This window comes from Enoplosus armatus, chromosome 3, assembly GCF_043641665.1.
Source record: "Enoplosus armatus isolate fEnoArm2 chromosome 3, fEnoArm2.hap1, whole genome shotgun sequence".
Lineage (NCBI taxonomy): Eukaryota > Metazoa > Chordata > Actinopteri > Centrarchiformes > Enoplosidae > Enoplosus > Enoplosus armatus.
The window spans coordinates 25,797,821-25,818,740 of NC_092182.1; the positions used below are offsets into that span (position 1 = coordinate 25,797,821).

The 20,920-nt window shown below is 41.2% G+C and overlaps 1 non-coding gene across 1 annotated transcript; it reads left to right on the forward strand.

Annotated features, from left to right (window-relative positions):
- Positions 1 to 18,778: 18,778 nt before the first annotated feature.
- trnaw-cca (transfer RNA tryptophan (anticodon CCA)) lies at positions 18,779 to 18,850 on the forward strand. Its single transcript has one exon. It is a non-coding gene; the product is annotated as a tRNA-Trp (tRNA).
- Positions 18,851 to 20,920: the final 2,070 nt, after the last annotated feature.

The following is a 20,920-nucleotide window of genomic DNA, read 5'->3' on the forward strand; positions in this document are numbered from 1 at the left end:
ACCAAATTTGCAATTAACCTTCTTACTCGACTCCAACGTGTCTGAAGAGTTGCTGCATGTGTGTGTAATCCTGCTTGGCGCAGGATTCACACGTTTCTCTGCTTCCTGGACAACAGGTGGTCTGAATGACGGACTGCATGCAAAATCAAACCACTGTTTGCTCTTTCCCATGGAGACGGTGCTTTTCACTTATTTATTTTCTCATTGTGTGACTGCCACGACATTTTTTACAAAAGTAGTTTAAACAACTTTTTCTAAGTAACCTTAGTTCACGTGGCTATGTTTCTCCTGAGGGCTGTTTCTCTCCAGTTCAGCTTCCTCCAGCACAGTGTCACTGGCTGCTTGCTTCGCTGATACCGTGTCTGCTGTAGGGAGGAGTTGTTCCACGGCTGACACTATATGCCGGCCATTATTTACGAGTTGGGGAATTATTTTACAGCCAAACATCTTTACAGTTTCAGATCCTGTTGATGTATCCAATAGCACAAAAATTAGCTCAGCAACCATGAAATTGTGGTCATGTAAATATGAATTATAGGTTCCTTTTTTATTTTACAATGTAAAATGGAATGGAAATATATGCCTGTTAGTATAAACAGACAAGTTGTTTTAAAATGTTAAACATGTTAAGGATGCATGAAAAAGCAAGGGGGTTAAAGAATAACATCGCAATGCTAATTGCCGTTAGCATATTAATGGTGCATCCCATTATGTTTAGGAGGGCAGAATAATGTTATTTCACAACTTATTTTTCTTTTTGTGTCAAGTTTGTGTCACGAATAAACTACTCCTGGCAACTGTTGTATGACTATAGAACGGGAAGCATTGCATTGTGGGAATGTTAGCAGAAAGTGGTGCACATGCCATGGACATGACTTTTTTCGTTCCAGTTTAGTTTTGAGGGATCGATTTCACACTCACACGTTCAACCTCAATCTTTAAATAATTATTGAGTAAATAGGGAGGTCTGAAAGGAGAATACTGACTTTATCTTGTAGCCTTGTAGTTTTGTGTTGGTTTTGGTTTTGTAATCTCCGTCCAAATAATAGTTGAATTCCAAACTTTTGTCCAAACTTAAGTGTGCAAACAATATGAGATGCTAGAGAAAGATTTATTTTCCCTTGGGTTCCACTCAACCGCAGTCAATTTACGTCCGTCACTCTTTTGCCAATCAAACCAAAACCCCAATAGTCCCACTGGACCAAAAGCCCATTATCCTGACAACAAAAGCCCGTCGGTCCGAAGGCTCATTGCTCCGAAAATACACTCTCCTGCAGTTGTTAGTTCAATGACTACCGGCCTAGTCCGCGGTGCTGAATCAGTGGGGGGGGGGGGTGTTGCCCTTAATAGCCCATCTTTCTGGCCTTACGCCAAATGACATTTCAAGCTATTTTAATGTTTTTAAGGAATAAAACACTGAGATGTTTAACTCAGTTGGTGCGCGCCCCCGTCACCTGATCAAACAGTCGGAGCTGTCTTAATAGCTTACAGGCTTTTTGTCGTCTTTGTTGTTGCTGACAAAATCAAACATGATATTAGTTGTTTCAGTTTCAAGCCTTGGCTCATGCAACGTGTGTGGCGCAGCTGAATGATGGAACAACCCTAACGGCAATAAAATGACAATGATCTGGCAGGCAGATCAATTAAAAAGGAACGGGCATACGCACCAATGATCTAGCATCTTGTATAAAGCCTCTTTTGTGAAACCAGCGTTCGGACCGAGGAGCAAGATTCAGAATGCTTGCAAGCCACATGGAGCCAGAGTTCTTGTCTGCTGTTTAATAATGTAGTTTTTCTGAAGAACGTGCCTATAGATTATATGTGTGCACTTCTTCCTGCCTGTGGACCTGTATCACGACCCAAACATTTCCTGATCATAGCACATAAATCCATAAAGGCCATTTTGTTGAATATCTATTTTCTGATATCTTGTGAAAAATGGCCAAATGTAAAATAATTTATATATATATATATATATATATATATATATATATATATTTTCTACTTGTCTCTTTTCATTCAAACATTAAATTTGAGGTTCCTCTTAGTGTTCTGATGTGCATTTATTGGGTCTCATAGTTAGATAACCGGCCGGCCGTCAGTGAACTAACAACTGCAGGAGGATTGTGAATTTTCGGACCAATGGGACATTATTCTGACCATTTGGGTTTCGGAGTAATGGGCCGTCAGAACAATGACATGGCACCGTCAAACATACACCATTCATTCTGGGAAATTACACTGTACAAAGAAATGCAGAAAACAATCAGGGAAAAAAAGATTAACAGCAAAAATACCTCTAATTGAAGACGTCTAACATCCAGTTCTCTCTGTGCGAGTCAGAGCCTGAGGAGCTGGTAGGTAATTCATAATCAAAGCCAGCACTTCACCTGCACTTGAAAACACTCGTCCTCCCTGGAGACATACATGGCATTCTAGTATAAAACTTGGTAAATTGCTTGAAAAATCTCATTTGCCGCCTCTCCTTTCTCAGGTAAGACAACTTGTGGCAGCGACAAGTGAGAGCCAAGTTTTTACATTTCAACAAAGTGATGTTCAAGCAATATTCAGCATAGAGGAACACAGAAAAAAAACAACATTTAATCTGTTTAAATCAGTCCTGTTCATTCACACTAGATGGGAATCTCCGGTACAACCTCAGCGTTACATGCCTTAAGCAAGGGCACCTTAACTTTTCATGCTGTACAGATTACAAAGCCCTCTGAGATTGTCTCGTACACAATAACACTTCTCTGACTTCAAGTTCATTGTTATTTGGGTTTGATGAACCTAAACACTGGAAAAAAAAATAGCCTTGGGTGGTACAGTCATGCTTTCTCCACAACAAAAATATAACCAGTAAGTTGGTGTTTCATTCTCTGCTGACCAGGAATAAGTTATCCATGCTCATGACTATAGTTTAACAAAATCTTAATATTATTTCAATACTAAACAAAGTCTGGCCCCAATCTAAATTTGTGAACTCGGTACCCCTTATGATTCCGATCACAGCCTGAGGTCTCCTGGCTGTTGCAACAAGAGGTTCACTGTCAAGAGCCTTGCTGGAGGAACTTGGCTACTTCATTGTCAACTTTCAAGCCCCTTCTTATTATTATAGGCGTATTTCTACAGACGGGCTTCGCAGCCTCCTGCAAGCTTTAAAAGATAAGTTCACATTTATTTCACGTGTGTCTTCAAACTATACTCAAAATGCCCATTAGTACAATGAAACAGGCTTTGCTTGCTGTAATCATTCCTCCTGCTTATACTGCCCATTCAATGGTCCCTTGCTAACATGCTTCCAATGGAAGAGATGGGGAAACAAAATTCGCAGATCTTGTTCTGTGCAAAAATATATTCCAAAGTTTATCTGAAGTTAATGAGGCTTGAGCAGTCTGAGTAAATCAAGTCGAGTGGTTATCCTCAGGTTTCAGTCTTTAGTATTAAATGTCCTCTCCTCTCCCTGGACAGTGTTTCCACTTTTTCCAGGTATTGTTTTTTTTCTTTTTTCTTATTGTTCCTCTTGTCCATATATTAGTGTATTTTATCTTATGTGTGTCCACATATTCTTGTCTTCACTTTTGCTCTGCTGTTTTGAAAGATGCTATATAAATAAAGTCTATCATCATGCTCATAAAAGTCCCATTGACAGCACAAGCCCGAGTAGAGACATATACATTTTAAACAGAAGAAGTCCTGCCCTCTGTTCACGAAGAATCATCATCATCAGCTCATCTAACGAGCATTTGTTCATATGAATATGACATTCAACCATTATTTACCAGAACTTGCAGCGAATCAGTTCTTTGCGTTGTTTGTAATGTCTGACTTTTACTGCACTGTAAACTATTTTTGCTCATTAATAGACATTTTCTGACAATCATAGTTAATAAAGTGACTTCAAATTGGACAGAACTGACAAAGGAAGACATAACAACCACAGATAATTCCTGCAGAGCGAGAGAAGCATGGAGACAAAGATGAAAAGAGAATATAGTGACGTCTGCTAGCGTGAAGTCATTACAGCGGGGAGTCCCGCTTCCAGCCGTGGAAACTGAGACTCTCCATTTACCAGTCAGATATTACTTCCACTATCAGAGAAGATAGTCTTAAATTCCTATGCAGGTGGTCTGTGTGTGTGTGTGCATGAATGTGTGAGGATATGTAGACTTGCAAATGTTTCAGTGTGTGTTTCACTGAAATTGGAGACAGGATTTTTATGTGATTGACAGTGATTTGCAGCTGTGCTCGCTACAGGAGAGGCGACATCCATCTACACACACACCCTCTCTCTGCAGGAGTGATAGATGGTTATGCTTCTCCATTTGGGAAATCAGAAGAATGGAAGTCGCTCGCTGCCTCGCACTCACGCAGTCTACAGATCTCTCTCTTTCCATCCCTCTCTCTGCGAGGAGAACCTGATGCATTTGTGTTTTGCTCACTATTTGCATTGAAATCACATCACAGCAGCACGCAGAGTAATGAAGCAGCGCCGCCTGAGAAGGAGGCAGGAGGCAAGACAGACAGACAGACAGAAGGGAAGACAGACAGGTAGACGCGAAAAGAGATGCTCAGGCAGGTAAGAGGGAAAGGATGGAAGAAAGGACAAAAGGGCAAAAGGCTAAAGTGTTGGATAAAATTAGGGTGGAAAGAAAGAGGGAAAGGACGGAAGGAATGAAAGAAAAGAGAAGACAAGTAAAAGGGAATAAAGAAGAATGAAGAAAGGTAGAAAGTGAAGAAAGAAAGAAAGAAAAAAAACAGATAAAATGACCACAAGCGATGGACAGGTTGAGAAAACCAAGGAAAGAAAGGAAGAATAAAGCAAAGAAGTCATAAAAAAAGAGAAGAAGACACGACACAAAAAGATGAAAAGGAGGTCAAACTAAAGGGCAGCAGGAAGGAAAGAGAAATAACCGAAGAAAGAATGAACGGAAGGAGGAAAACAGAGCGATGGAAGGTAAAAGAGTGGAGGAAAGGGAGATGCGGGAAGAAGGAAAAAATGAAAAGCACGGTAAAAAAGTGAAAGAAGAGATGCAGAGAAGAAATAAATACGGGGAAAATGGAGTGAGAAAAATGAAAGAAAAGGGAGAAAAAGAGAGCGGAGAATGAAAAACAAAGAAAACAAGGAGAGAGAGAAAATGAAAAGCAAGGAAACGAAGTCAGGCAGACAGTGTAACAGCCGAACAGCGTGATGGAGAGAGAATTAGATTTTATAAGCGAAAGGTTGACAGACAGAATCAGATTTGTTGAACGGGGGAGACGGCGAAACCACCTGTGTAGTATTAAATGAATGCAGTAGCATAACTGGTAATGTGGGAGCGGGATGTGGAAAGGACATTATCACAGCACCAGCAGGATATTATCAGTGACGCAGACGTAAATCAGAAGGTGGGCAGACCGTATGACCTCCAGTTGGCTCCCATTGTAACGCAAATTACCATCAATTTTCAAAATTCATTTGATTCTAAAAGTATTCACTTTTACTTTTGAAAACAACTATCTCCGCAAAACATCAACTATCCACCGTCCACCACACCCCTGAATGTAAACCTCTCCATCAGCCAGTAGAAGTTAACATGTACAGAGGGGTGGGGTCACACTCTTGCAGTTTATGTACACCATTACTGAAGTTTTACAAGCTGCAAAAAGACATTTGTAAAGATAATTGGGCTCTTGGAGGGTTTTACTGTTTTGCTGCTAAATCTGAGTGGGAGAAACTCATGGATGACTTCTTGATATCCAGAGCCAGCTGCTGGCACAGGCAGGAAGTGGAGGGGAATGCTCGGGGCATCAGGGTACTGAAGGGGGGCCAAGCTTGTTATAATTCTGACCTTAAAGCACCGAAACATGGCCCCAAATTTGAAGTATTTCTCTATAATATTTAATATTCATCACTAGATAAGCAACAATTAAAGTTAAAATATCCCCACTTGGGAAGTAATTCTCCACAGTGGGACTGTGTGAAAAGATTTTGTCCTCACACAGTGGTTACATAACAAACACACACACACACACACACACACACACACACTAGTGTCCTGCTAACACCCAGACACCCATTCAGTATGCTGTAAAGCATGAAGGTCTACATCAGTACTCTCTCTGCAGCTTGCAGCTGACTTTGTTATGTCCTGTGTGTGTGTGTGTGTGTGTGTGTGTGTGTGTGTGTGTGTGTGTGTGTGTGTGTGTGTGAGAGAGAGAGGACAGAATTCTGTTCACACAGTGACATTGTGGGGACTCACCTCCCGTCTTGGGACAGAAATCTGGTCCCCACAAGGTTAACCACTTCTGTCAGGGTGAGGGTGCTTCCTGTGTGTGAAGACGTATTGGTGTCGGTATGGATTAGCGTGTCTTTGTCTGGTTAAATGGAGTGCAGGCAGCATATGTGGTGTAAGATATGACATTATGTCTATCAGCAGCAGGAGGTAGAGACGCTGTAGTTAACTTTAGTTTCATCTTTTTACAGCTTGTAAGTGTTGGCAAAGACACTGCAGTACCTTTTTCCATTTGTAGCGTTCAGATTATATTGATCTTGTGCACTTTAATGCCCACCCCGTACGGATCAGTTGACTGGCCGCGACGTGGAGCTCACGCTGAATGTAAGCGTGCCGGGCTGCGTTCAATGTTGACAAAAAGAGAAAAAGGCAGCAACACTTTGTGCAATTCTATTATGAATGGAAAGAAAGAAGAAAAAAAAAGAATAATATGGAGCCGCAGATGTCTGGAAGATGCAGACAATATGCATAGTCTCAAGACTACAGATATTAATATGTAAAATACTACACAAATAATATTAAGTCAAGCTCACTACAGTTTATAACAGATCATCATGAGGGAAACCAGACCGTGGAACTGCTGGCCAGAAATCCATCCAATCGTCCAACAGCCAGATCGCTGATCGCATGTGTGGCCCCCGTCAAACTGCATGTCAAATGACATCCAGTCTGGCAGAAATTAAGCCTGGTTCTAAAATTAGTCAAGGGGACTAAAATATTGTTTACAATGCTGTTGGTACACATGGTGTTTTGTTTACTTGCACAGTGCCGTTTTGTGTGGAAACCACGCCCAACTAGCATTCTGTCTCTAACCAACAGATCATGGTTGGATGGATGGTGATCACTATTTTCTCAAACCTTAACCAGGTAGTTTTGGTTGCTTTAACAAAACTAACTCTCAACCACAGAGGCAGCAGAGGTCAAGGTGGCGTAGAGGACAACGGGTCGCTGTTCCTGTCGACAGGAGTCACATCAGATGGCCGATACTGTCATTTAGGTGTAAGGACTTAGTTACTATGCTCCCTGTGATGCATTAAGCAGCTCAAGCAAGTTCCCTGTTAACACCTTGTTAGCTACAACATGACTGTAGGATCTGGGAAGTACTTAACAGTAACGTAAAGCAAAAATGTGCAAAAAAACTCAAATATCTGTACTGCTACTGAGTACCTGCTGTAAGTATATCACTGTGTGTGTGTGTCATGTGAAAGGAGGCCTTATTAACTGTGAGGTATTCTGTACCTGGGTGTGTCTGGATGTGCATGTGTGTGTCTGGTGTATGTCTTACTCCAAGGGCGTTGGTGGGTGGTGCTGCAGACAGAGATATGTAGTTGGAGGTGAGAGCGCCGACATTTCAGCAGGGACAAGCCGTTTCCCCAACACACGAAGCCAGCGTTTGTCGCTGTGATTTATCGTGAGCCGGCTGCAGCCGCACAGCCTGCATCGCTCATGTGGGCCACTGGAACGTTAAAGGACATGGACACACACACACACACACACACACACACACACACACACACACACACACACAGCCACAAACAAAAAGGAAAGCACTCACACACAAACACAAGGGTTAGAACGTACGCTTGCCCAAACAGAAACTCACATTAGGGAAAGTTACCTGGTGACATTCGTGTAAGTGGACACACAAGCTCACATCTTCACACAAATACTCAGAGGTACACACACACACACACACACAGCTCAGAAACACATCTTGCAGAGTGCTGCCTGGCCCCATTAAGGCTGTGTGTGTGTGTGTGTGTGTGTGTGTGTGTGTGTGTTTAAGTGATCCCCAAGAAGTTGTCTCTTACATCTGATATCTTGGGAGATAAAAGAAAAACATGAGATATGAGCAAGTTCATACAGCGAGTGTGTGTGTGTGTGTGTGTGTGTGTGTGTGTGTGTGTGTGTGTGTGTGTGTGTGTGTGTGTGTGTGTGTGTGTTTAAGTGATCCCCAAGAAGTTGTCTCTTACATCTGATATCTTGGGAGATAAAAGAAAAACATGAGATATGAGCAAGTTCATACAGCGAGTGTGTGTGTGTGTGTGGTGTGTGTGTGTGTGTGTGTGTGTGTGTGTGTGTGTGTGTGTGGTGTTCAAGGGCAAATGTGAATCGTTCAGACCCTCTTTGATATAGATCAGAAATACTCCCATGTTGGATTTATTCTAATGCTCCAGGGTGACACATCAACACACACACACACACACACACACACACACATGGGTCTGCCTGGTTTAGATTTCAAATGTCCTGTTTATTTTATTTTATTTACTGCATCTGTAATTTTACCTCATTCAAAGAGAAACTGACACATATGAACATGAATAATCCTGAATATGAACCTTTTTCTTCCCTTTGCTTTACTTAATAATACCATTAAACTACATTATCATAGGCTTTATTATTATTCAATACCAAAGAAATGTGTAAAGCCCACTTACCGAAAACAGTAAAAACTAAAGTGAAATGAAACTATACGTCTGTCTCTTCCCTGATCTTTACTTTCAGCTTTTACTACTCATGAGAGCAGGGCTTCATGGTCTCAGGTCACAAAAATAGTTCTTGAAAAAAGTGAGGAACCAGTGAAAAAACAATCCTCTCTCTTCCTCTCCACATGTGGCTGAATATATTGGATGCGATCCAGTCGACTGTATTATGGCAGAAGTCCCCCTTTGTGCGTTGATGGTGCGTAACGATAAATCAACAGCACATTAATGCAGAGACATTAGTTTGATTGTCATAAAGAAATGAGACTGTGACTGACAGGACTGTCGGGATGTCTTTACAGCACCAAGCAGAAAGTGTTTAATGCACAACTTCACAGTCCGACAGTTCTTTGTCTGCAAAGGTTGGAACCTTACATGACTGTTCCTGAGTTGCGAGTGAGTTGCTGCCCCAAGTGAAGGACTTAAAGCCCGTCAGGGTCTTGTTCACTGGAGAGGGTACGTGTTGTGGGTAAAGAGGAAGAGCAAAGCTTTCATTTTACTATTTGATCTACATTCCAACCATCATTTACGGTCATAAACTCTGGGTAGCGACTGAAAAATAGAATTTTGCAGATTGCGGATGGGGCTGGGTAAACCCTTAGAGATGGCGTGAGGAGCTCAAAGTGCTGCTCTGTCACACTGAAAGGATCCAGATGAGGTGGCTCTGGAATCTGATCAGGATGCTTCCTGGAGGTTTTCTGGAAAGCCCAGCTGGATATGCTAATGGGTAATGATTGTATATCCCATTTGGCCTAGAAATATCTTGGAGGAGCTAAGGGAACGTGGCTTGGGAGAAGTATGTTTAGCCTGCAGCTGTCATCTGGACTCTGAAAATGGATGGATGGATTGACTTCTTTTTAATTCAATGGAAGGTACCACACATACTGATTTTTCTTGGGGGAAAACTGTTAAAACTGAGACTGCTGCATTTACCAAAATAGACGTATGTGACAAATGTCAAGCTGCTTGATGCTTGAACGTATCTGTAGGCACAATCCAACAAAAAGGCATACCGTAAAGAAAACGTCTCGCAGTTACCGGTTAATACCTCCTTGACAGTTCCTGTTGGAAGATATAGATAAAGTTCAGCAGGAGTTCAGGATCAACATAAGAAGTACTTCTACTTTGGCTGCATCTGTAGGCTAAAAACAGACGCCCATTCTGCTCCCTAATTTTAGATATTTAAGTGCGCGTTAGCCCTCGGTGTCTTGATGTCACAGATGATGTTTAGCTATTTAGAGAGCAGAGCCTGGCTCCCCAAACAAGTGGAAAAGCGGCTTTCATGGTGATGGCTAAGAGGCTCTACACCCACTGCTCTCCATCATCTCCAACTCTCTCTCTCGCTCTCTGCATCCACACTCGTCGCTCTGATGTTTCTGTGTCTCTGCCTGCATGTCGACAACGTTGGGCCTCTTTTTCAAATCCGTCTCTCATTACAAAAAGTTCAAAGTTCTTTATTGTCATTGTCACAAAACAACAAGGCAGCACAGCGTCCCCAGAGCCGTAGTCAATAAATAAATAACAATCCCTCTCCATGTTCATTCATACTCCGTCCAGCAACGTTCTTTTATGGGCATGACATGTTCAACATAGATTATTCATTATTTGCTAGCATTGGTAGAGGAAGAAATATTACAAGCATTTTTACCTGCATCAAATACTTAAAGTCCTGCAATCAAAACTTAGAAAGGCAATGTACTTAAGTTTCAGAAATGCCCCCTCTTTGCGCGGTCATGGATGTGGATTTAAACTGGATTTAAAGGTTTGGTTCACCCAATATACACAAAAGCATATTTTCTCACTTAATTGTAATGGTATGTGGTCTTACAGATATAACTATGAGTGCACAGTGGTATTTTGGTTTCCACTTTCCCATCATGTTCATCAACAGCACTTAATCAAATATCTACATACATTCTCAGCAAAAAGAGACAGGACGTGCAAACATATCTGCTCTCGATCTCTACAACATGGAAATCAAACACCTTCAATTGCAGCAAATTATCAACACAAACACAGATCCGTTGTCATTACCCACCCACCCAATACGCCCGATATTTATCATTAACCCAATGGCTGTGGAGGGGAAACATGGTGGACTCATATGAAAATAACATGAAAACAATAGTGTAAAAGTGTTATAGATGTTCATGTATATTTGTGCACTTTGTTTAAGTAGATTTATCGTATTACATTTATATTATAAGCTGCAACAGTTTTCCCCACTCACCTCGGGGAGCTGTGCTTTCCAGGCAGAAAATTATTCCCATCACTGTACGTCCAACAGTAATTAAGCCACCACACACACACACACACACACACACACACACACACACACACACACTGTATGTACACATTCAGACGTACACACAAGCAGATGAGGTGTGTGAGTGGATGAACTCATCCATGCATGTAACCACACACCAGCAGGAAAACACATGTACGCACACACACATTAACATCATTAATATGCAGGAAAGTGGAAGACTGAATCCAACAGCTGTAAACGCATATGTGAGACACACACACACACACACACACACACACACACACAGTAAGCTATCCCATGTCTTGGGGGGAGGATTTAATTAAAAGGTGTTGGATTTAATGAAGCTGAAGTCACTGCTATCGGTCAACAAATGCACCCCACACACACACACACACACACACACACACACACACACACACACACACACACACACACACACACACACACACACACACACACACACACACACACACACACGCAAATAAAGCAAATACTGGTTTATACAACGTGTACACTTAAATATAAAAATGGCCACATACACTGACATAAACACACACATCCTCATTTCATTCATTCATGGGTAGAAAACAGCTTACACACACACACACACACACGCACACACAACTTAAAGTCTGTTCCCTGATTTAGGGACGAGTTTAATGACACAAACGTCCTGTCCTGACACTAACACGGTGTACGCACACACACACACACACACACACTTGCATCTCAGATTTCCCTCAGACTAAAAGTGGACACACACTCCTCAAGGTGATGAGTCACGCAGTCTGAGTCAATGTCAGAGGAAACATGTTAATAAGACTGTTCACGTCACAAGTGTCCTCTCACATCACGCTCTTGTTTGTTTTGTTCATATTTGTGATGTTTTTTGACACCGCAGACAGCCGAAATCCGACCCCCCCTCTCCAAGATAACCTTTGTTCCACTGGCTGCTGCAACTCAATGAGTTTTCTTTTAGAGGGTTTCTTTGATCTTTCTTACAATATTCAAAACTAACCAATTTTTACTTCCATCCAAAAGAAAGCATTTATAGAAACATGTCGGAAACTGGTTTTCCAGTAACCCAGTAATGAAAAGCTCGCGCCAACTTGTACTTTCAGAGGCACTATGAAAAGTACTAGAATAAAGATGAGGCATTACTGTAAATGGGCACAAGCCCATTAAGTGCATTATTAAGTGTGAGTTGTAGAAAGTAGTCACTGTGGCTACAATGATGTTAAAACTATCCTTAACTCCTGTATATTACATTTAACACAGTCTTTTGTACTTGGTATGTAAACTCTATGAAGTAAATATACATTGTACTTATACACTGTAACGTGCTTTGAACACAACATTTATTAGCCTTTCTTTAACCGGCACTAAGGCAAAGTTTTATGTTGAACACACACCAATAACAACCCTTTCCTCCTGCTTTCCTGTAGCCAGGGGACGGATCTCAACAGGAGCTGATTTAGGCGCTTTCAATTAGAGCTGCTTAACGAAGCCCCACCTCCCCTTTAACGCCAGACCTTAATAAGATGACTAACTCCCCTTTAACACAGGATGCCTTCACATGACCAGCTCTCCTAATAGGACCACTCACAGAGTGGCTGATACACTGTCCGTATGGGGGGCTAATAGGTAAGAGTGAAAGAAATTAAAAAGAAAGAAATGCTCACAACATAGTCTCAACAGGGTTGTACACGAGGCAGCCCCAGTTTTATTTTCCAAGGGTTGTTCACTTCACGGAGTAAAGTTTCATTGTGTTTCAAGACTGAAGGCAGGAGGAAAGGATTCTGGTGGGAACATGACGCTCCAGAGGGAGTTTTAGGCCTCTTTCACACTGGCAGTTTTTAATTTGAATCTGGAAATCTGCCCAATCTCCATTTCCACAGGAAAGAAATTATTGCTAAATTATTACTGATGTTCTTGTATTGTCAGCAAGAAACAGGAGATACAAAAGGCCCCATTCATGTAGGAGCAGAAAATAAACCTCAAATCAACAGTAGTTTATGAGCTGAGCTAGGATGAGTCCAAGGGCCTTGAGCTGACAGGGGGCATCTCACACCCCTCAGAACAAACACTGAATGGTTCAGTCTTACCTAGCTGCTCTCTGCTTGCGGCCCGTACAGGTGGTTGCACTCCCGCTAGTCCTGTGTAGGACAGTGCTAGTAACTGTGTCAGCAGACCGTGGATCGAACAACAGTAAACCATGTAGACCATGACGGCCGGTCAGATGGAGAGGTGGCAGTCAAATTCTGATCCAGAATCAAACAAACAAACAAACCTTGTGTGAAAACAGCCTAAGACACTTTTAATCCAATTTTACCCAAATATGAAGATGAACTACAAGAGTTTATGTGTACATCTGACCATCCAATCACATGACCTTCATACACAAACTCTCGACCGACTAAACGTCGCAGATAAAACAGATTTATTTGGTTGTTTACACTGAAGAGTGTTTCATAGCTGAACTTTGAGCTGAAGATTGAGGTTTCTAGAGAAATACTGTATAATTTATGGGTTGCTGTATTATTTTGTTACATCATTTATGAAATGTAATCACTGCTAATGAGTGGATTAACTCTTAAATGAGTATCTAATTTGCATACAGTATGTAGGTCTGTGTCTGTTTACAACAAGAAGTCTCTTTCGGTTCAGCCAAGAACTATTGTTTTGTTCTGAGGGTGCTGTCACACCTGTACTTCGGCTCATTTGCTGCCTTTTCAGTTCTGGTCTGTTTGGTGCTCACTCTGGCTTTTAACAAATGAACCAAGAGCTGTTAGCATGAAGTCATATGAACCGAGGGGCGGTAAGTACAACTTATTTAGGTTTCAGAACGAATCCTCAGAGGCTGCGACCTCAAATCCATACAGCAAATGTTTGATAACCTCCTTTAGCACGCACTGGCCAGGTATCTGCAAATATAACTCAAGTTCAAAGAATAATCGCTCCACTCAATCTAATAAATGGTATTAAAATCGCAAAGTGGTTCCATTTTTCTTTTTAAGCTCTTTTCCAATATTATTACTGAGCAGAAAACATCAGGTATATATTTCATGTATCGTCCTCATAAAAGCTCCCTGAACAATAGACTCAATTGAATTTCTGCTTTGCTCTGTAACAAACACACACAAACAATCTCATGTCCCTACACATTCCCATACACACAACTACACAACAACAACACAAACACACAAACCAGACAATGTCACAACTCTCTTTCACACACACACAAACAAAGAGCAACTGAATAACAGTTGGAGGAAGGAAAATGATTACTCAGTGCCCCCCCCGCCCCCCCCCCCCCCACCCCTCCCTCCGCTCTTCATCTGCTTTTCTTTTCTTTTTTTCAGGGCGAATCGCAGAGAAGCGACTGTCGCAGCGATATTGCTCCGCTTTGCTTAAACGGATACTGGGGAGGAATCAGATAAAAATGCTATTTATTTCTCATCTCCACCGCTTTGGTATTGGCTTTTGCAAAGATACGCGCAACAAACAAACAAACAAACACACACAGATAAATACACAGAACAACAAAAACACATGTTGTACATAAACACACGTACGCAGGCAGCACTGGACATTAATGTAGGAGACGCAGGAATAACACACTCAAGACGCATAAGATGCATTTACGTCAAGGCGCATATGATGTTATGACATGTCAATCTCAATTATAATATTCATATTCAGACATAAATCATGAATTTCACATATGCTTGTTTTGTCAGGGACAGAGTAAAGCAACAACGCGGTTTAGGTAACAAATGTTTGGCCTCTGAAACCCTCAGGCTCTTTGGACAAGCTCTGTTGGATCTGTGTGCTGACCAGCCGGACATGGCTGGAAAGGTCAATCAGTTTAAGTAGCCATCGAATTAGTAGCACACACTCACACACACACACACACACACACACACACACACACACAGTTGTCCACAGAGGAGAGACAGAAGTAAACCTGCTAAATCAAAATATGGCACTGACAGCGAATTTAACAATCAGACCACGTATTCAAGAAGAAAAATGATTCATCCAGATTGTCCAGATTGTATTTTGACCCTGCTGACATGACTGGAGGTGTCAATCCATTAAGCAGCCCGGTGGCTTACTGTCACCAGCAGTCTATCTCTGCAGGGATCCTTTCCTTTTTGTTTAAAAAAGGTGCGACGGCTTACTGACGCACGTCGTCTTCCTGAAACAACTCACCTCTCACGAGATTCCAGAGTGAGACTTTTGTTTCTGGTTAAACAAAAATGATCTTACTCTTTAAACATAAAAGTCTGTCTCTGCAGGGATCTTTTCCTTAACGTTGGCAGACACTTAAAATAACAATATGAGCCAGTCACTAGCAAAAGCAAACTTTTAGTGGACGTACTTTGACGGGCTCGATCACCCCTAAGGATTTAAGGACTTTGGCCATCACGACACAGTGCTAAAGTACAGTTGCAGCTGACACTGTCGGAGAAACGAGAAAATGAAGACCATTGATACTGTGACATCGAACACACTTCAAAATCTAATTTAAAATCTTAAAGAAAATCCACTTCAGAAGATCGCTCTTCACAAGGTCACTGGTATCAGCCTGACTGTCTTTGTGATAGCCATCAGAGGTCAGCGGTGCAGCTTCACCACACAGGGACATGGAGGCGACAAAACAGTGTTTTCATTTCCCTTTGAAGAGCACCGACCATCTATAAAATATAAAAGAAAGCATCTCTGCTCATCCGTGACTCCTCTACCGGATGACACACACTGAGAGTGATATACATAGCTGAGGGTTAATGGGGTTCAGGTGCTTCTTGTTGTCTCATCTCTATCGGCCTTCTGACCAACACCCAGCCCTGTTTTCACTGGCCACCTTCAGCTTCAGTGCATACTCAATAATATACTCCAGCTCTGAGAAATGTTGTTAATAATGTTTTTCCTCCACTAACACTGAAAAGGAAATGGAAAGTTTCTTGCTGATGTGAGATAGTTATCATGTGAAAAAAGACTTACATTCGCTCTTCGGGGGTGAAAGTAAAGCAGCACAATGCGGGTTACAGTTACAGTTGTGAGCCATCTTAACGCTCTTTCTTACCATGAACAACATTTTTAGAAACACATGTGCACAAATGATTGAAACTTCTAGCCACCTCTTTGTAACACGAACGAGAGTCACTCAAACGGTGGCATATTTGTAATAAGGTGCAATGAAAGGAAGCACAGGAAAGCATAAGGACGACAAAACAATGAGGGGAAAAGGAAGAGAAAAAGATTCAGTACCTACCTTTTTCATTGTCTGCCAAGGTGTTTTGTTTTGTCCCACAACCTCCTCGATGTCCTCACAGGCCTATTTATCTCACCACTGCCACTAATTGTTGTAAGTTGCAATGGAAAGGTAGTATGGAGAAAGGTGATCCCTCCATTTTGTATGTGTCTGCCCCGCCCAATTGTACTCATCTATATAGTATGAAAGCCCGCCTTCCCAGTTTAAACTGGCCAATCAGGTAGGGACTCTAGAATAGAGACACAAAGAGTAAAAGAAAAAGCATTCATGTTAACCTCTTACATTACTTAGATCATATCTTTTTAAATCTTTCAGTATTTAATTTATTTACATTCATTTAATCAAATATGAGGTCCTGCTCTTTCTTTTACGTTATATTATGGCACACCGCCCCTGTCCCCCCTGCGTTACATTAAGGCACGCACCCCCTACTGGACAATACTGGACACTTTATCTCTTTTTTATCTTATCTTATTATTTTACCTTTATATTTTTACATGCTTGTTGTTTGTCAGATTATATGTAAAAAAAAAAATGCAGCACCATCAGACCACGGCAAATTCCTTGTAGTGTATGTTACTTATACAGCAGTGTATGTTACTTATACAGCAATAAACAGTTTCCGATTCTGATTTCATATTCCACATTAAAGTGGTCCTGTTCAGGTGCACTTCCTCTTAAAGTGCAAGGTGGACTCCACAAAGACACAGTCTCTGCAAGGATACGGCCGTGTGTTTTAAAATAAACCATTCAAACTCAAAACTTAATGCTGATAAGAACTGTAGTTCTGTGTCTTCAATAATTCAAAACTTTTAAGCATTTAAACTGAAAACTGAGAGAGAGAGAGAGAGAGAGAGAGAGAGAGAATGTTCTTTCCCAACAAAAAGGTTATGAGTGAAACAGAAAGAATAAAACTTTTCAGTGTATAATGTATGTATAGTAATGTATATAATGTCTTCCTCGCAGTTAGAAAGTTGCATCGCTGCATCAACAACACTACATCGACTTCTTCCTCTTGGCTTTAGGATGAAGTGAGGCCAGAACCTTTGACTGTCAGCCCAAAATTAGACATCGATTAGTTCAAAATGACGTGAAGTGTGGAAAAGTAACACAGAAGTAGCAGTAACAGTAGGATCGATGTGAGATGGCTGCAGATTCTGCACCCAAGGGCGTAGCCATTCTGGTCATTAGGGTGGCATTCAGTCTGAGGTCAGAGTGTTAATCTCTTAAGCCACATCCCTCTCTGGACCGACTCTTCTCTGGATCCAAACTCTTTCCCCTCATGCACATTTTAGATTAGTTTAGTTAGATTAGTTACCTGCAGACCAATTACAAAGAGGCAGAGAGATGCATGAGTATGGTAACTTCAGTGTACTGTTGAGTGTATTATTGACTGAATCATTGCTTGTAAATTTGATATTCAATGTAATATTTTTCCTTTTTCATCATTTTCTTTGTCCTGTGCACTGCGTGGGTCATCCTAACCTCGTTCAGGTCCCTAAGAATAGTTTAATAGTTTGATTTGATTTGAGATTTTCATCCTGTGCCAAACACAAGAAATTGAAAACAGATGTACGTAATGCGTTTGAACATCATCCTTATTTGATCAACTGTTAATGAGTTCAGCATCCATTTAAAGGCACCCCTCGTCCCTTCCCCCAATGACAGTGATTTAAAATAAGTCTGTACTTGTGGCACACTGAAGCTCTGACTGCCTACCCACTGAGATCTACGAGCACCCCGGTGTCGTTATGGGCGGCATGGTGGCGCAGTGGTGCCCCTGTCGAAGAGTCCTTGAGCAACACACTGTTGCTTCCGATGGAGACCCGCACCTCGCATGGCAGCTCGGTCTGAATGTGTGAATGAGACTTAGCTGTAAAGCGCTTTGGGAGCCGTGAAGGTTGAAAAGCGCTATATAAGTGAGGTCATTTACCAAGCTAATCCCTTTAGTAACCAGAGAAATTAAGAACTCTTTCAATGGGAACATTTTATGCATTTAAAATTTCAATAGCAGCTTGATTATCTGAATAGGATTGGTGTCACAGTGCTCCTCTGTGCCTTTAGACCATTTGTAATAGCACACTGTGAACAATCCAACTGAATCATGTGTCAAACCTTTTTAGCATAAAAAGCTAACCTCCAAACCTCCAAGCACATTTTAAGAGCTGCTGTTATTACAGTCTGCCCTTCTGCAGCAGGTGAGGAAAATTAAAGATATGATTTGCACCAGGAGCCAGAATTGAGAAGATGATCAACAGAAAAAACTACATCCCTTAAATCAGCATGCATTTTTGGCCACTTGGGGTACAGTGTACCCACCTACCAAGGCACCTCTTTCTAATATCATTTGGTCTACACAAACCTTTTCTGTGTGCCATGTGGTGTTGGGCAGGTAGTGTATAGTGGGTTTATGAGAGCTTTGTGGAAACTTATGCCTTCTGCTGGAGAATATGATGATGATGTAGGAACAGACTCTGTGGCGCAACGGTAGCGCGTCTGACTCCAGATCAGAAGGTTGCGTGTTCAAATCACGTCAGGGTCAGTTTCTTTGCATAATTTCCCCCTTGTCGATCAATAAAGTATTTCTGATTATGTAAGAATCTCAACAATAATTTTGTACAACCCACAGTCCAAATGAACACAATTATGGCAATACTAAAAAGTTTATTGGGCGGCATGGTGGCGCAGTGGTTAGCACGGTTAGAGTGGGTTTAAAATCTGCCATTTATGCATTTTTACTTTTGTTGGACTATTTTTTTTCCGTATGAGGAGTTAGTAGTTTTTTGTTATCTATTATTAGATTTGAGTAATCTATATTTCAGTCCAATCTGTATGAGTGTAAATAAATAAGCTCAGCTCAGCCACTTTATTTATGCCCCAGTGAAGCTCGTACAGGAGAAGCCAGTCCATTAAGCTTGTACTGTGTAGTCTACACCGTGACCCGGCGTGGCCAGTCAATCCCTTTTGGTGACCAGTGACTTAGTGTCGGTGAAAAGCTCTTACACAGAAGGATAATCAACGCAGGACGCTCACTAAACACAGCACTCTTCTTTTTGTTCCAAAATAGATATCAAGAAATTGGTTGAAAAATATCGAAATACGCTGTAAAAGTTGCTTAAAACTCATGTAAAGCATTTAATTATTGCGATCATTTGCTATTCAAAGCACTACTTTGTAAGCAGAGTAGTCATTTAAATGGAGCGTGGGATCGCCGCGATTACAAACTCTCAGTTACAGGTACGGAAAACAGATTGAGCCTTCTTAAAATGACAGTTTTTCATTTAGATTTTTGTAATTTTATAAAAAGACCTCCACCAGTAATTGAATTTTGCCTATTTTATACCTCTGCTGCTATAGAATTGGTCATGCTGTCAATATAAATATGGAGAATAAGTCCCTTTATATTTAAAGTTTCCACACATTTAGCTTTTGTGTGTTTAAATGACATTCCCATCCAGAAAAGACCACAACGCCTCAAACTGCAGCCCTGGGAAGTATCAGGAAGTAACACAGTGTCTGACCCTGTTTCTCTGGAACAGATTACTGATTAAACCTGCACACGGCATCCTCGTACTTTAGCGGCACCAAGTGTCAGCGAGAGGTAATTGTTTGAGTTTCTGTTTGTTTTTTTTTCTAAGGACTTCCTACAGTATTTACACTTTAATCCATTCAAATCTGTCGACTCTCACGTGACTGCAATGGGAACTGTAACGATTCACCGGTGACCTCATGTGACATCAAATGTATAATTAACCCCAAAAGGTTATATAATACCTGGAACTCCCTCCCAGTCAGCAGAACTGAGTACATTTACCTCACTGTCCTTTTGGACTGATACATTTCCTCTTGATTGTGATCAGTAAGTTGGTGTATTTGTGAAGTAAACCATGCGAATAAACACTGCTGTTGCTGAGCTCCGTCTCTCCAGGAAGAGAGTGAGGAGTTAAGAGAGTCCGATCGAGGCACCTGTGCTGCCAGAGTCGGGGGGGCTCAGCTACAGGTGTGGGTAAATACAGATATTCACACTGAAGGTTTCGAGGCATGTTTAGATGTACAATATGACCAAACTAAGTTCAATATACAGCCACTTTTATATACTTTTACTAATATAATATAATTATATACTTCCAAATACATATATATATTTTTTTTTTTTGTAAGTTTTACTGTGTGTAAATCTGCTTCTATTCTGAAACTTCTGAACACAAATCTATCTTGAAAAAGAGATCATGATCTTAGTGAAGTTACCTGTTTACATACTGTAAAGGATTGACGGATAAGTAGCTTGTTATTTAGACAGTTCTGTCATCCTGCCAGATAAGAGATTTGGCATTGACTCTTATCTGGCAGGATAAGAGAAGCCGGCAGTGAAAAACAAGTCTAATTCCAGTCCTTCTAACTTTAGAAACTTTAATGAACTTGCCTGCAATCTTGATGTAAGAATGAATGAATGACTCTTCAATTCGAGAGTATGTGCCAGTTGGTTGAGATTAGATTCTCACTTCTAATAAACTGCTCCAGCTTTGCTACCTTCAGGTGTCATGGGGAGAATATGCAGAGCTAACCAGTTTGAATGGCTTTGTCCGGAGCCTGAAACCACTCCAAATGTGCT